Source organism: Lithobates pipiens, unplaced genomic scaffold (assembly GCF_037356315.1).
Source record: "Lithobates pipiens isolate NorthernLeopardFrog02 unplaced genomic scaffold, aLitPip1_a1.2 Scaffold_3, whole genome shotgun sequence".
In the NCBI taxonomy this organism is placed as follows: domain Eukaryota; kingdom Metazoa; phylum Chordata; class Amphibia; order Anura; family Ranidae; genus Lithobates; species Lithobates pipiens.
Window position 1 is genome coordinate 284866283 of NW_027507790.1, and position 12799 is coordinate 284879081.

General features: G+C 43.0%; 1 protein-coding gene across 1 annotated transcript in view; it reads left to right on the forward strand.

Annotated features, from left to right (window-relative positions):
- KCND1 (potassium voltage-gated channel subfamily D member 1) overlaps window positions 1-12799 on the forward strand; it is a 122531-nt gene that overhangs the window by 53057 nt on the left and 56675 nt on the right. The gene's annotated exons all lie outside the window — the stretch shown is intronic.

The following is a 12799-nucleotide window of genomic DNA, read 5'->3' on the forward strand; positions in this document are numbered from 1 at the left end:
AATGGAAATATATATAAATAAAATATATATATATATAAAAAATTATAGAAAAAAATAAAAATAAAATAAATATAGATATAGATATCCAATATATTGGATATCTATATTTATTTTATTTTTATTTTTTTCTATAATTTTTTATATATATATATATATATATATATTTTATTTATATATATTTACATTGCTATTGCACGCTGTTCCACCGCTATTTTTGATTTCACATAGCACTTGATCCGTTACTGTTTACATTAGGTTTAGTGCACCGTTTGATGCACTGCACCAAAGTGGATATATACACTGTCTGAGTTTATTTATGCACGTAATTTATTCATTTACTGTTTATTGCTATTTAGGCACTGTAGTTAGTTTATTTTAGTTTACTGGCATCCTTGTCTGTTTATTTGGAGCGCAACACCAACTATTATTTATTATCACTTATTTTGGGGAGGGTTATCACCCCTGCCGGTGTTTTGCTGCAACCATAGTCTTTATTTTTACTTTAGGGCACGTAGTCTGGCGCGAGAATACTTTATACCTTTACACCTAAAATATAGGTTAACTTAGTAAAAGTCACTAATATATTTCATAAATATGTATTCAAAGGTCCCTACATCTATAAAAACATTGATATTTGCCCTTAATTCAATATAAAGCTGTGATTGGATAGCGTTCTCCAATATCAAACATTTAAAAGCAGAAGTGCGCTTTGTAATGAAAAATCAGTACTGCTCCTACCGACCATCTGCAGCCAAAAAAAATAAATAAAAATCTCAGTAGCAAAAAAAAAAATCTCAGTAGGGCACGGTGCTTCTGTGATGCAGAGAAAAGTATTTTTCATTTCAGAGGCAATGCAGAGTTTACCAGCTACGAAACGCCATAACTAAGAATTAGACACAAGTGCCAAGATTGGAAATGCATATTCTTGGCTCATGCTCCCAATTCTAATGGAGAAACAGAGTCCCGGGGCTGGTAAACACTGAAGTGAAGAATAGTGAAGAGGTTCTTTTTCTATATCACAGAGGTACATATATTGCCAAAAGTATTGGGACGCCTGCCTGTACACGCACAGGAACTGTAAAATGGCAGTAAAGCCCGCTTTGTTATTTTTACCTACAGGTAAGCCTATAATAAGGTTTAGCTGTAGGTAAAATGAATATATCTTAAGCGTGCACCGTTTAGGAGATATTCACCCTGCATGCAGATAGTGACATCACTGGTGCATGCACTCTGGAGGTCCAGAATACTGGCATGCGCAGGAGTGATGTCATTGTAGCTCTGGGCAATAACACGGCTGGAACGTGTGAACCTGGAAGAAAGACCGGGGGAAGATGTCAGCCATAGTTGCCAACATTGTAAAAAAAATTATAGGGACACTTTTTTGGCTGTGGGTGGAGTCTTATTATAATTAGGGGGTGAGGCATGCATTTGTAGGCGTGACATAGCAAAAAAAAAAAAAAAAGGGGGTGGGCGTGGTTTACGTGAAATAGCAGGCATGGCTTATATGGGCGTTGTTCAAATTGGGGTGTGGTTAGAGTTTGAGATGAATGAGAGATGGAGAAAGAAAAGGGAAAAGAGGGAGGGAGAGAGAAAGTAGGAAAAAAGGGAAGAAGGAAATAAAGATGGAAGGAGAGAGAAGGAAGGAAAGAGGGATGGAGGAACAGCAGGCCCAGATCCTACACCACAATAGAAATGTGTATTCCAGAGTTTAACAAATCAGCAGACAAAGATACTCCAAACACCTGGTGTTAGCACTTCAATCATCCCAGCACCATGGTTGTTGTGGTGTTAGGTTGATTGAAGCAAATTATTATCATCATTACATTATAATATAGAATGAAATCATCATAATCCAGAATCAGTGGGACCCCTGAGCGTGTCACCTGCCACGTCGCCTGCCACCAGATGCCATCAGGTGCCCCCAGCAGAGTCCGTCCTTGCATCAGGCGCCCCCAGCAGAGACTGTTTTTACTTCAGGTGCCCCCAGCAGAGACTGTTCTTACTTCAGGTGCCCCCAGCAGAGTCCGTCCTTACAACAGGTGCCCCCAGCAGAGTCCGTCCTTACATCAGGTGCCCCCAGAAACAGAGGCCCTCCTTACAGATCTATGTCCCTGGCAGTGGAGCCCCCCCTTACATCTGGTGTCCCTGGCAGCGGAGCCCTCCTTTACATCTAGTGTCCCTGCCAGTGGAGCCATCCTTTAAATTTGGTGTCCCTGGCAGTGGAGCATTCCTTTACATCTGGTGTCCCCGGCAGCAGAGCCCTCCTTTACATCTGGTGTCCCCCGGCAGCAGAGCCCTCCTTTATATCTGGTGTGCCTGGCACCGGAGCCCTCCTTTATATCTGGTGTCCCCCAGCAGCGAAGCCTTCCTTAAAGATCTGTGTCCCCCAGCAACAGAGCCCTCCTTACTTCAATGTCCCCAGCAGCTGGCAGCAGCAGAGCTCTCCTTACAGAGTGATCTGTGTCACCAAGCAACAGAGCTCTCCTTACTTCAGTGTCCCTGGCAGCAGCAGTGGAGCCCTCCTTACAGAGCGATCTGTGTCTCCCAGCAGCTACATTTCCCAGCATTTCCCGGCTTTCTCGTGTGTGTGTTCAGTGGAGAGGGGAGAAACTGATTTTCTGCCCCTCCCCTCTCCACTGAACACAAGGGGAAATAATCCTTGTGGCGGCGGCCATCTTTTTGTAGCCCGCCGGCTGTTTTTTCCTAAAACATTCCCGATACTTGTGGGACAAAGGCAAAATCCTGGGAAATTTATTGGGATGAGGGTCCCAAAATCGGGATAGTCCCGGGCAAATCGGGACTGTTGGCAAGTATGTGTCAGCCCCCTCAGAGGTGACCGGACTTTGTGGGAGGGCTTCTTTCTAAGGTAAGTATTGCATAATGTGCTAGTATGTGATGCATATTAGCACATCATACAATTGCCTTACAGGTGTTTTTTTTTTACCAGCCGTGGTTTACAATCGCTTTAATGGCATCCCAGTCTTAGTCCATAGAGTTCAATATTGAATTGGCCCACCCTTTGCAGCTATAACAGCTTTAACTCTTCTGGGAAGGCCGTCCACAAGGTTTAGGAATATATCTATGGGAATGTTTGACCATTCTTCCAGGAGTGCATTTATGAGGTCAGGCACTGATATTGGATGAGAAGGCCTGGCTCACAGTCTCCGCTCGTATTCATTCCAAAGGTGTTCTATCGGTTTGAGGTCAGGACTCTATGCGAGCCAGTTAAGTTCCTCCACCATAAACGTGCTCATCCATGTCTTTCTGGACCTTGATTTGTGCACTGGTCCAAATCATTTGGGGGAGGGGGGATTATGGTGTGGGGGTTGTTTTTCAGAGGTTGGGTTTGGCCCCTTAGTTCCAGGGAAGGGAACTCTTAAGGCGTCAGCATACCAAGACATTTTAGACTTTGTGGGAACAGTTTGGGGACGGCCCCTTCCTGTTCCAACATGACTGCACACCAGTGCACAAAGCAAGGTCCATAAAGACATGGATGAGTGAGTTTGGAGTGGAGGAACTTGATTGGCCTGCACAGAGTCCTGACCTCAACCCGATAGAACACCTTTGGGACGAATAAGTGCGAGCCAGGCCTCCTCATTCAACATCAGTGCCTGACCTCACAAATGTGCTTCTGGAAGAATGGTGAAACGTTCCCATAGACACCCTCCTAAACCTTGTGGACGGCCTTGCCAGAAGAGTTGAAGTTATAGCTGCAAAGGGTGGGCCAACTCAATATTGAACCCTCCGGACTAAGACTGGGATGTCATTAAAGTTCATGTGCGTGTAAAGGCAGGCGTCCCAAAACTTTTGGCAATATTGTGCCACCTTTAAAAGCAAGTCTGTAAAAGAAGCTCCTGTATTTTGCCGCGTTTTCATGGGCTCAGCTTCAGGGCTTTACAAAAGATTAGGAAACTGGCAACTGCAGGGATTTAGCGAACGGTAGAGCCAGGTCCGTAAGATGAATGGATGAAAGGAGCAGAACTGCTCAGTGGGGACGCTCTGTCCCCGGAGTCATTTTGAATGCTAAATTTTCATGTTTGACTGGAGTGAACGTTTTATAAAAAAAAAAAGCCCAGTAGGCTTAAAATAATTCTCTTTAAAACTCGTGAATGACACTTGGGCCTAAGAAAAGATTATGGAAATAATGAAAAATATTTAATGTCAAATTTCAAGCTCCATGCATGGGGAAAAGGCCTGGCTCCATTTCTTAATTCATTCCGAAATGTGACCCAGATGGAAATGCTGAAGGTATAATGTCATAATTGCTCTGGCGATGTACAAATCATGTCCACCGCATTTCTGAAGGAAATGTATCTTCTAGTCATTTTTGGTTTAATAAATCTCTCTCAACAACTCAGTGTCAAAGCGCCCCCCCCCAGGTCATCATTTCATTGCACACAGCTAACTGGGGGACTGATAAGGGATGAGTTACAGCCAGGAAAATGACCTTGCAGTGATAATTCTGATAAACGTCCATGTCCGCAGTGCAGGGGTTAACATCACCGTCCATACTCCATACTCCATACTCCATTACACTTAACAATATGCTGCGCTAATGCATGATGTTGCAACGTAGGGAAAAACAATGGTAAATACTAATGCAATAACAAAACATTACTGAAATCCTTTGTTGCGGAACTGTAACACATCCACTGCTATGATTATTTCTCTATAATGCTGCTTTATATATATATATATATATATATATATATATATGGTAAATTCTATTAAATGTCTGGGTACGACATATCTATGTGGGTGCAGAGGCGTAATTAAAGGGTAGGTGCCGTTTCACAAAAAGAAGTCCCTGTATCCTACAGCATGGCGGTGGGATTGCCGTCTTGCTTGCATCTAAGATTTCTACGTCCATTTTAAATTTTGATGAGGATGGCAAATGGAAGTGAGTTACGGGGATTTTTTTTAAAGTGCCCGCGTGCAGGAAAAAATGAGGGCGTGCGCGTGTACCCGGCAAAGGAGGACACAGTGGGGGTTATTTATTAAAGGTAAATCCACTTTGCACTGAAAGTGAACATGTAAGTAAAGTCTCTGTAGATCCGAGGGGGACATGCAAGGAAAATAAAAAAACAGCATTTTAGCTTGCACATGATTGGATGATAAAATCAGCAGAGCTTCCACTCATTTCAGATTTACCCCTTAGATTTAGAGCAACTGCACTTCCAAGTGCACTTGCAGTGCAAAGTGAATTTGCCTTTCATAAATAACCCCCAGTATACTAACCTGTTTAGGGGCCTATGGGGGATATTTATGAAAGGCAAATACACTTAGCACTGGAAGTGCACTTGGAAGTGCAGTCGCTCTAAATCTAAGGGGTAGATCTGAAATGAGTGGAAGCTCTGCTGATTTTATCATCCAATCATGTGCAAGCTAAAATGCTGTTTTTTTTATTTTCCTTGCATGTCCCCCTCGGATCTACAGCGACTGCAACTTCTAAGTGCACTTTCAGTGCAAAGTAGATTTTCCTTTAGTAAATTACCCCCATGTGTGCTACCCCCCCCCCCCCCCCCTCCATTCCAGCACTGCAACTTCTGTCAGTGACTTCCACATTTAACACTTCCGGAAGGGTTGGGTACCTGTGTTCTCCCACCACACGGATGTGGTTCCACCCTTCATCTCCTATGTCATTACAGGATCAGCAGTGAAATAGGAATCATATGATGGAACGAATCGCATGACTGAGCGGTAGAGGGATTGTAAAGTAAAATTTTTTATTTTTTTAAAACAACAAACATGTTATACTTCCCTCCACTGTGCGGCTCGTTTTGCACAGAGTGGCCCCCGAACCTTCTCTTCTGGGGTCCCTCGACAGCTGTCTCTGCTTCCTCCCGCAGGTACTTCTCACGTTCATGCCAGCTCCCTCACGTGGTGAGAAGCACCTGCAGGCACGCTCCTGTGATACAGCCGCTCGCTGTATCACACGGCCCCGCCCTCCGGTGCGATGCGTCATTGGATGTGATTGACAGCAGCGCGAGCCAATGGCTGCGCTGCCTTCAGTGTGAGATGTTTTTTCACCTTAATGCATAGAATGCAAAAAACATTTACCTTCACAGCCCCTTTAAATTCTGATGACATCAGAGGTTGCAGCGCTGATTGAAGATAGGACACGTGGGCTCCCATACAGGTGTGTATACAGTATCTTCTTTTTCAGGACAGTTGTATTTTATTTTTTTTCCCTAACGGGCATTTCAAAGGACTGCACCTAGCTAGATGCCTCATTTCTCAGAGATTGCAATCCTCTTATTAAGTAACAATAATCTTAGAGGTGCACAGAATGGAACTTTTGGTGCCGAAACCGAAAATGCAGGATGCACTTGGCTGAAAACTGAAACCGAGAATGACAGTTTCTAAAAAATCTTTATACTCTTATATATAATTATCCTATATTCAAATTTTTAATTAAGATCATACATTTTAATAAATATGAATTTATTGTTGGCCATTATTGGCACCTTTAGCGCAAAAGAAAAAAGCTGAAGAAAAATGCATCCCTTTAAATTCTATGTATGTCTTCACACTGTTTTTTTGAACTTTCATTGTGGTGTTAAATATCCTGCTTGCTGCATTTTTGGTCAGTTAAAAAAAGAAAAAACGCACCAAAAACGCACATCTCTGTTGAAATGCATTGAAAACGCAGCAAGAATGCATCCATGTGACGTTTTTGATGTGGTTTCTGAGTCACATGAAAAACAAACTATAAGCACAGCCATTTTTGGTTGATGTTGTTTCAGCTGCCGAAATTTCGGTGCATCTTGATTTAAAAAAAGGTAAATTGACTGCATTTTAGGTTCCATTCACACCTAAACAATTATCTGCTTGAAGCTTGTAGGTCTAAAACACTCAACAAGCCAAATCCTATTCATTTCAATGGCCCCTGTTCACATCTGAGCGTTCTGTCACCTGAAGCTCAAAGAATTACATGAGCTTCTTTTTGGCAGATTACAAACATTTTTTGATCAATAGAAATGCTTGACTTGAGCGCTTTACGAGATTTTTTTCTGCTCAGATAGCAGCTCTCCACCCCTCATTTCCTCTCCTTAGTGTTTTCTATTAGCTAAACAAAAACATCTGAAGCTGCAAAAATACTTGTGATACACTTTTAAAACGCTTTAAAAAAAAAAAAGCTGCAAAAAAGATTAAAAAAACGCCAGTAAATCGATACGCTCGGGTGTGAATGGAGCCTTATAAAGTGCAGCTGCAATCTGAAAGACCATTGCTCCAGAGCTTACTAAATGAGCAGAAGCTCTGCTGACTTCCACCATCCAATCACGTGCAAGCAAAAATTCTGTTTTTATTATTTTATTTTCCTTGCACGTGATTGGGTATTCTTTGCAAAGTGAAGCTTTACCTCATTTACTAAGCTCTGGAGCAGTTACACTTGCGGAATGCACAGTCTAGTTGCCTTTAGTAAATCAGCCCCAAAGTGTATGGCAGCTACATACCTTGAGATTCATACGCGATAGTGTTTAACCGCTTGTGGACCAACCACCGCAGTTTTACTGCGGCACGTTGGCCCCCTGCTGCGCAAAATCACGTTATTGTACGTGATCTCGTGAGGTCCACATAGCAGTGCCGTGAGCTCCATGAGTCCGACCGCAGGTCCCGCGGATACCCTCGATCGTCTCACAGAGAGGAAGAACGGGGAAATGATGAAGTAAACAAGCATTTCCCTGTTCTGCCTAGTGACACTGACACTGATCACAGCTCCCTGAGATCGGTGTCATGTCACACATAGCCCAGCCCCCCCACAGTTAGAATCACTCCCTAGGACACACTTAACCCCTTCACTGACAGTCACATTTACACAATAGTCAGTGTATTTTTAATCGCACTGATTGCTATATAAATTGCAATGGTCCCAAAATAGCACCAAAAGTGTCCGATGTGTCCACCTTAATGTCGCAGTCACGATAAAAATCGCTGCTCGCCGCCATTACTTGTAAAAAAAAATATTAATAAAAATGCCATAAAACTATCCCCTATTTTGTAGACGCTATAACTTTTGCGCAAACCAATCAATAAACGCTTATTGCGATTTTTTTACCAAAAATATGTAGAAGAATACGTATCGGCCTAAACTGAGGAAAAAAATATTTTTTTTATATATTTTTGGGGGGTATTTATTATAGCGAAAAGAAAAAAAATATTGCTTTATTTTCAAAATTGTTGCTTTTTTTTATTTATAGCGCTTAGGGTTATAAAAACTGCAGAGGTGATCAAATACCACCAAAAGAAACCTCTATTTGTTGGGAAAAAAGGACATAAATTTTCCTTGGGAGCCACTTTGTATGACCGCGCAATTGTCAGTTAAAGCGGCGCAGTGAGGAATCGCAAAAAGTGCTCTGGTCTTTGGCCAGCCAAATGGTCCGGGGCTGAAGTGGTTAAAGCGGAGGTCCACCCTAAAGTGGACCTTCCGCTCATTGGAATCCTCCCCCCTCCAGCGCCACAATTGGCACCTTTCAGGGGGGAGGGGGGTGCAGGTACCTGTACAGTACAGGTATCTGCACCCACTTCCGGGATAGCTCTCTGCGGAAAGGGGCCCCTTTCCGAAAGTCCCCCGCTGCCTGCTGGGAAACACACAGATCCCAGAGGCAGCGGGTCCATCCTCATTACGCAGCGCGACTCACGCATGCGCAGTAGGGAACCGGGAAATGAAGCCGAAAGGCTCCACTTCCTGATTCCCATACCCAAAATGGCGGCGGCAGCACCCAAAAGACGATCGAGAGATCGGCTTCGGGTGCCGACATCGCGGGCGCGCTGGGCGGGCAAGTGTCATTATTTTAAAAGTCAGCAGCTGCAATATTTGTAGCTGCTGGCTTTTAAAAAAAAAAAAAACGCCGACTCCCGGCGGATTCCCGCTTTAAACAAAACTTCCTCTATCAGGAAGGTCACACAAGAGCTTTTCATAAAGCTACAAGTTTAATGTCTGAGATCCCGACCCCTTATCACGTGATCAGCTGTCAGCCAATGACAGCTGATCATGTGATATAACGGAGCCGGTAATCGGCTATTATTCCTCCTCGCGCTGACAGCGCGAGGAGAAAAAAAAAAGCTGATCACCGGCGGCCGTGATCGGGACATCAGTCCCGATCACGGCCAGCCCCGCTAGTGCCCACCTGCCCCCTGCCAGTGCCCACCTGCACCCAAGTGCCAAATGTTTTAAAAGTAAGTGCCCCCCGTCAGTGCCACCCAGCAGTGCCCACAGTGCCACCCAGCAGTGCCCACAGTGCCACCCGCAGTGCCACCCACAGTGCCACCCACAGTGCCCACAATCTGCCTCAAAGGTGCTGCACCCCAGTGCCACTTATCCGTGCCCATCAGTGTCATCTACCAGTGCCCAGCAGTGCCGCCCATCAGTGCCCAGCAGTGCCACCTATCAGAGCCACCTATCAGTGCCACCTATCAGTGCCCATCAGTCCCATCTATCAGTGGTACCTATCAGTGCCCATCCGTGCCACCCATCCGTGCCACCCATCTGTGCCCATCTTTGCCCATCGGTGCCGCCTTATCTGTGCCCATCGGTGCCGCCTTATCTGTGCCTATTAGTGCCACCTTAACTATGCCTATCAGTGCCCACCAGTGCAGCCTATCAGTGTCCACCAGTGCAGCCTATCAGTGCCGCCTAATCAGCGCACTTCAATGAAGGAGAAAAATGACCCGTTTGCAAAATTTTATAACAAACTATTAAACATGATTTTTTTTTTTTGCATCTTTTTTTGTTTGTTTAGCAAAAAATAAAACTCTGAGCTGTAATTAAATACCACCAAAAGAAATCTCTATTTGTGGGAAAAAAATGATAAAAATTTCATTTGGGTACAGTGTTGTATGCCCGCGCAATTGTCATTCAAAGTGCATCAGCGCTGAAAATTGGTCTGGGACTGAGGGGGGTTTAAGTGCCCAGTAAGCAAGTGGTTAATAAATTCTTGAGGTAACCTGTACAGAGAGATTATGGGTGCTGCCTGTTCTTGATTGTTGTCTGTCTATCTATAGCATTGATACATCAATCAACTTCAATACACTTGGGTCTCTGATCTGAAACATGCATTGCCTTCCATTTATCCCGACCTATTAAGGTCTGTATGCAAGTTTCAGGTCAATGACCAAGAGAGCACTAAAGCCAAAGACAACCATTCAGCTTGTATTTTCAGAAGGAGATCAGATATGGTGGCCTCCACATTTCTCCAATTACAGGTTTCTTTTTCATAACACCAAGTGAATATAGCAGAGAAACTGTTCATTATTATATTAATTAAGAAATAAATAAAATAAATGCTCTTACAATACTACTAGAATAGATACATTTTTTATGTATTTTTATATTATCTATCTGTAGTATAGCAGATATCAGACTGAACATGGCAGTGTGGTACATAATGCTGCTACAAAAGCTGCAATAGTGAATGGTGGTGCCACGTGGCTTATGTGACGTGACTGGAGCAGGTAAATCATGATTGACTGAAACAAAAACAAATATTTCGTTAGGTACGATAATTCACATACATGTATTTCAGTGGTTTAGCTGTCTGGCTAAAGTTCCACTTTACATGTAAAAAAAAGGCTTTAAACAAAGATTAGATGAGTTGACATTGAGAGTTTTGGTACTAAAAATCTAAAATATTGTTTTCAAAGTTCTAAGTCAGGGTTCTCTGGAGTCATCAATATTGACTCATTAAGTTTTGATTGGACTATCCAAGGGACTTAAAATATTGCTGCGAATCAAAAGAGAATCGGTGACTGTCTGGGCGTCAATAGGTGGCCAATCACTGATGGAAAGTTGATTGGAGTCAGTTCATTTTTTGAGGTCTCTGTAGAGTTCCAGTCCCTAGTAATGAAAGTTAGGTGCCTAGTGATCAGACAGTGTTAAACAGGGTTGGACGGTCAGCCGCCAATGACAGCAGCCTTGAGTTGCCTCCATCAGCTGTATTTCCTATTCAGCCATGTTCACCAGCGTGCAATGCATTGTGTATCTGTGACTTTCCATTCCTCACTTGAGTACCCCGCCTCACACTCTATTGGAAAGCCTGATATCAAAGAAATGATTGCTCTACAGCAATTGTGTTCCTGCATCCCAATCCACCTTGGTATAAGTCCCAGGGACTGAAACCCACAAGGGATAAAAGGGGGAGAAGGGGACTTTGTGATACCCAATAGATATAGTGACGTTAGAATAAAGAAAAACAATATTTATTGGAGTAACAGTAAAATAACCCCTTGTGAACAGGGAGACAGTATACAAAATAACAAACACAAATAAAAAGACTACAACATATCACAGCACTGATGATCCCAGATGCATGGGTCCAGAGCGCCGACGCATTTTGACTGGTTAAGTCTTTCTCAGGGGGATGGCATCCAATAGCGTATTGAGGGATCTCTAGGGTAAATACAGAAGTAAGTATATCAAAAGCCAAAAAAAAAGTCAAGAATAGTGCCGTGTAGTCAAATATCAGACATTGAATCAGAATACTCATGTAATGCACTTACATATTCAATTCAAGACATGCATCTAGATATGCTGGTGGCCCCCAAGGGAAAAGGTGGCAATGTCCATGTGTCCAAAGCACAAGGTATATAAAAAGCCACCCTGAGATGATTGTAAAATCCTAATAATGAACATAAATATGCTCTATAAAGGGACAAGAACTGTAATAGAGTTCTAAATATAGCCAACCAATGCATAGTGGGCCTAATGTTCCAATACCTGAACTAATATGTATATATCTCTCAAGAGTGTTGGAGGAGAAAAATACGAGCCCCAAACTGGCAAGCCCTCTAGTTTCCACATAGGATAGGGCTAGAGTGGCCCTATTGCTGAGAAATGATTGCTGTGCATTTTGCAAAAATCAAGCACTGTAACAACCATAATGACAGCTGCTGATGCCAGTAGCTTTTAAAGTATCAAGCGTCTTCACAAGAATATTATTATTCATAAAAGTAATATTTAACCACTTGCCGAGTACATCAGCAACAGTGAGAAAAGTGGGCTTCATTGCCGAGCCACTGCACATACTCACTGCAAGCTGGCAACACATTGCCCAAGCTGTCACTCACACCTCTCGGACATGGCTTTTGATCAGGGGTCAGTGTGATTGGTTCTTGATCATGTGACCAGTGCGAGTGCCAGTTGCGGTGGTCATATGAGTTAAGGTGGTAAAGTAATATTTGTTCAAATATTTTCATATAATAAATGTTTTGGGGTCAATCTGAAACCGTACAAAGGTGTTTGGGGACCTGTGCTCCAGACGCAGAGATATCACTTGTATGCTTATCTCATGCAATCCTAGTCAAGTGTTTCATTCACTTCTTCGGTTTGTAATTTTTAATAAAGACCTAAAGACGTAAACAGCAGACAACACAAGGAGAAAGAGATGTGAAGGCAGGTCATGGCTGTTGTGAGCATACTGCCCAAAAAACAAAGCATAATATGGCAGTTAAGACCCTCGAGAGCCCAGGGCAATTGAATTCTCTATACCCTTTGAAAATGCAACCCATAGAGATAACCCTGCACCACAAAATGTGACCTTCTCTACATAGGCTTAGTATTGAGCAGGGCACCTCTGCGTGTTCTATATTTAAGCACAAGTCAGTGCCGTGTCCATTATTGTTCTATATTATGTGCAGTTTTACAGGAAAAATTACTGCCTTATATAAATTTTACTGAAGGCTTGATGGCTACTATGCTAGCGCGAAACTGGCAGGCTAACAAAAACCCTATTTCTGCTCTAAGCAGACACATTAAGGTTCATGTTCAAAGACAGAAAAAAATACAGGTTCTGCAGTGAAA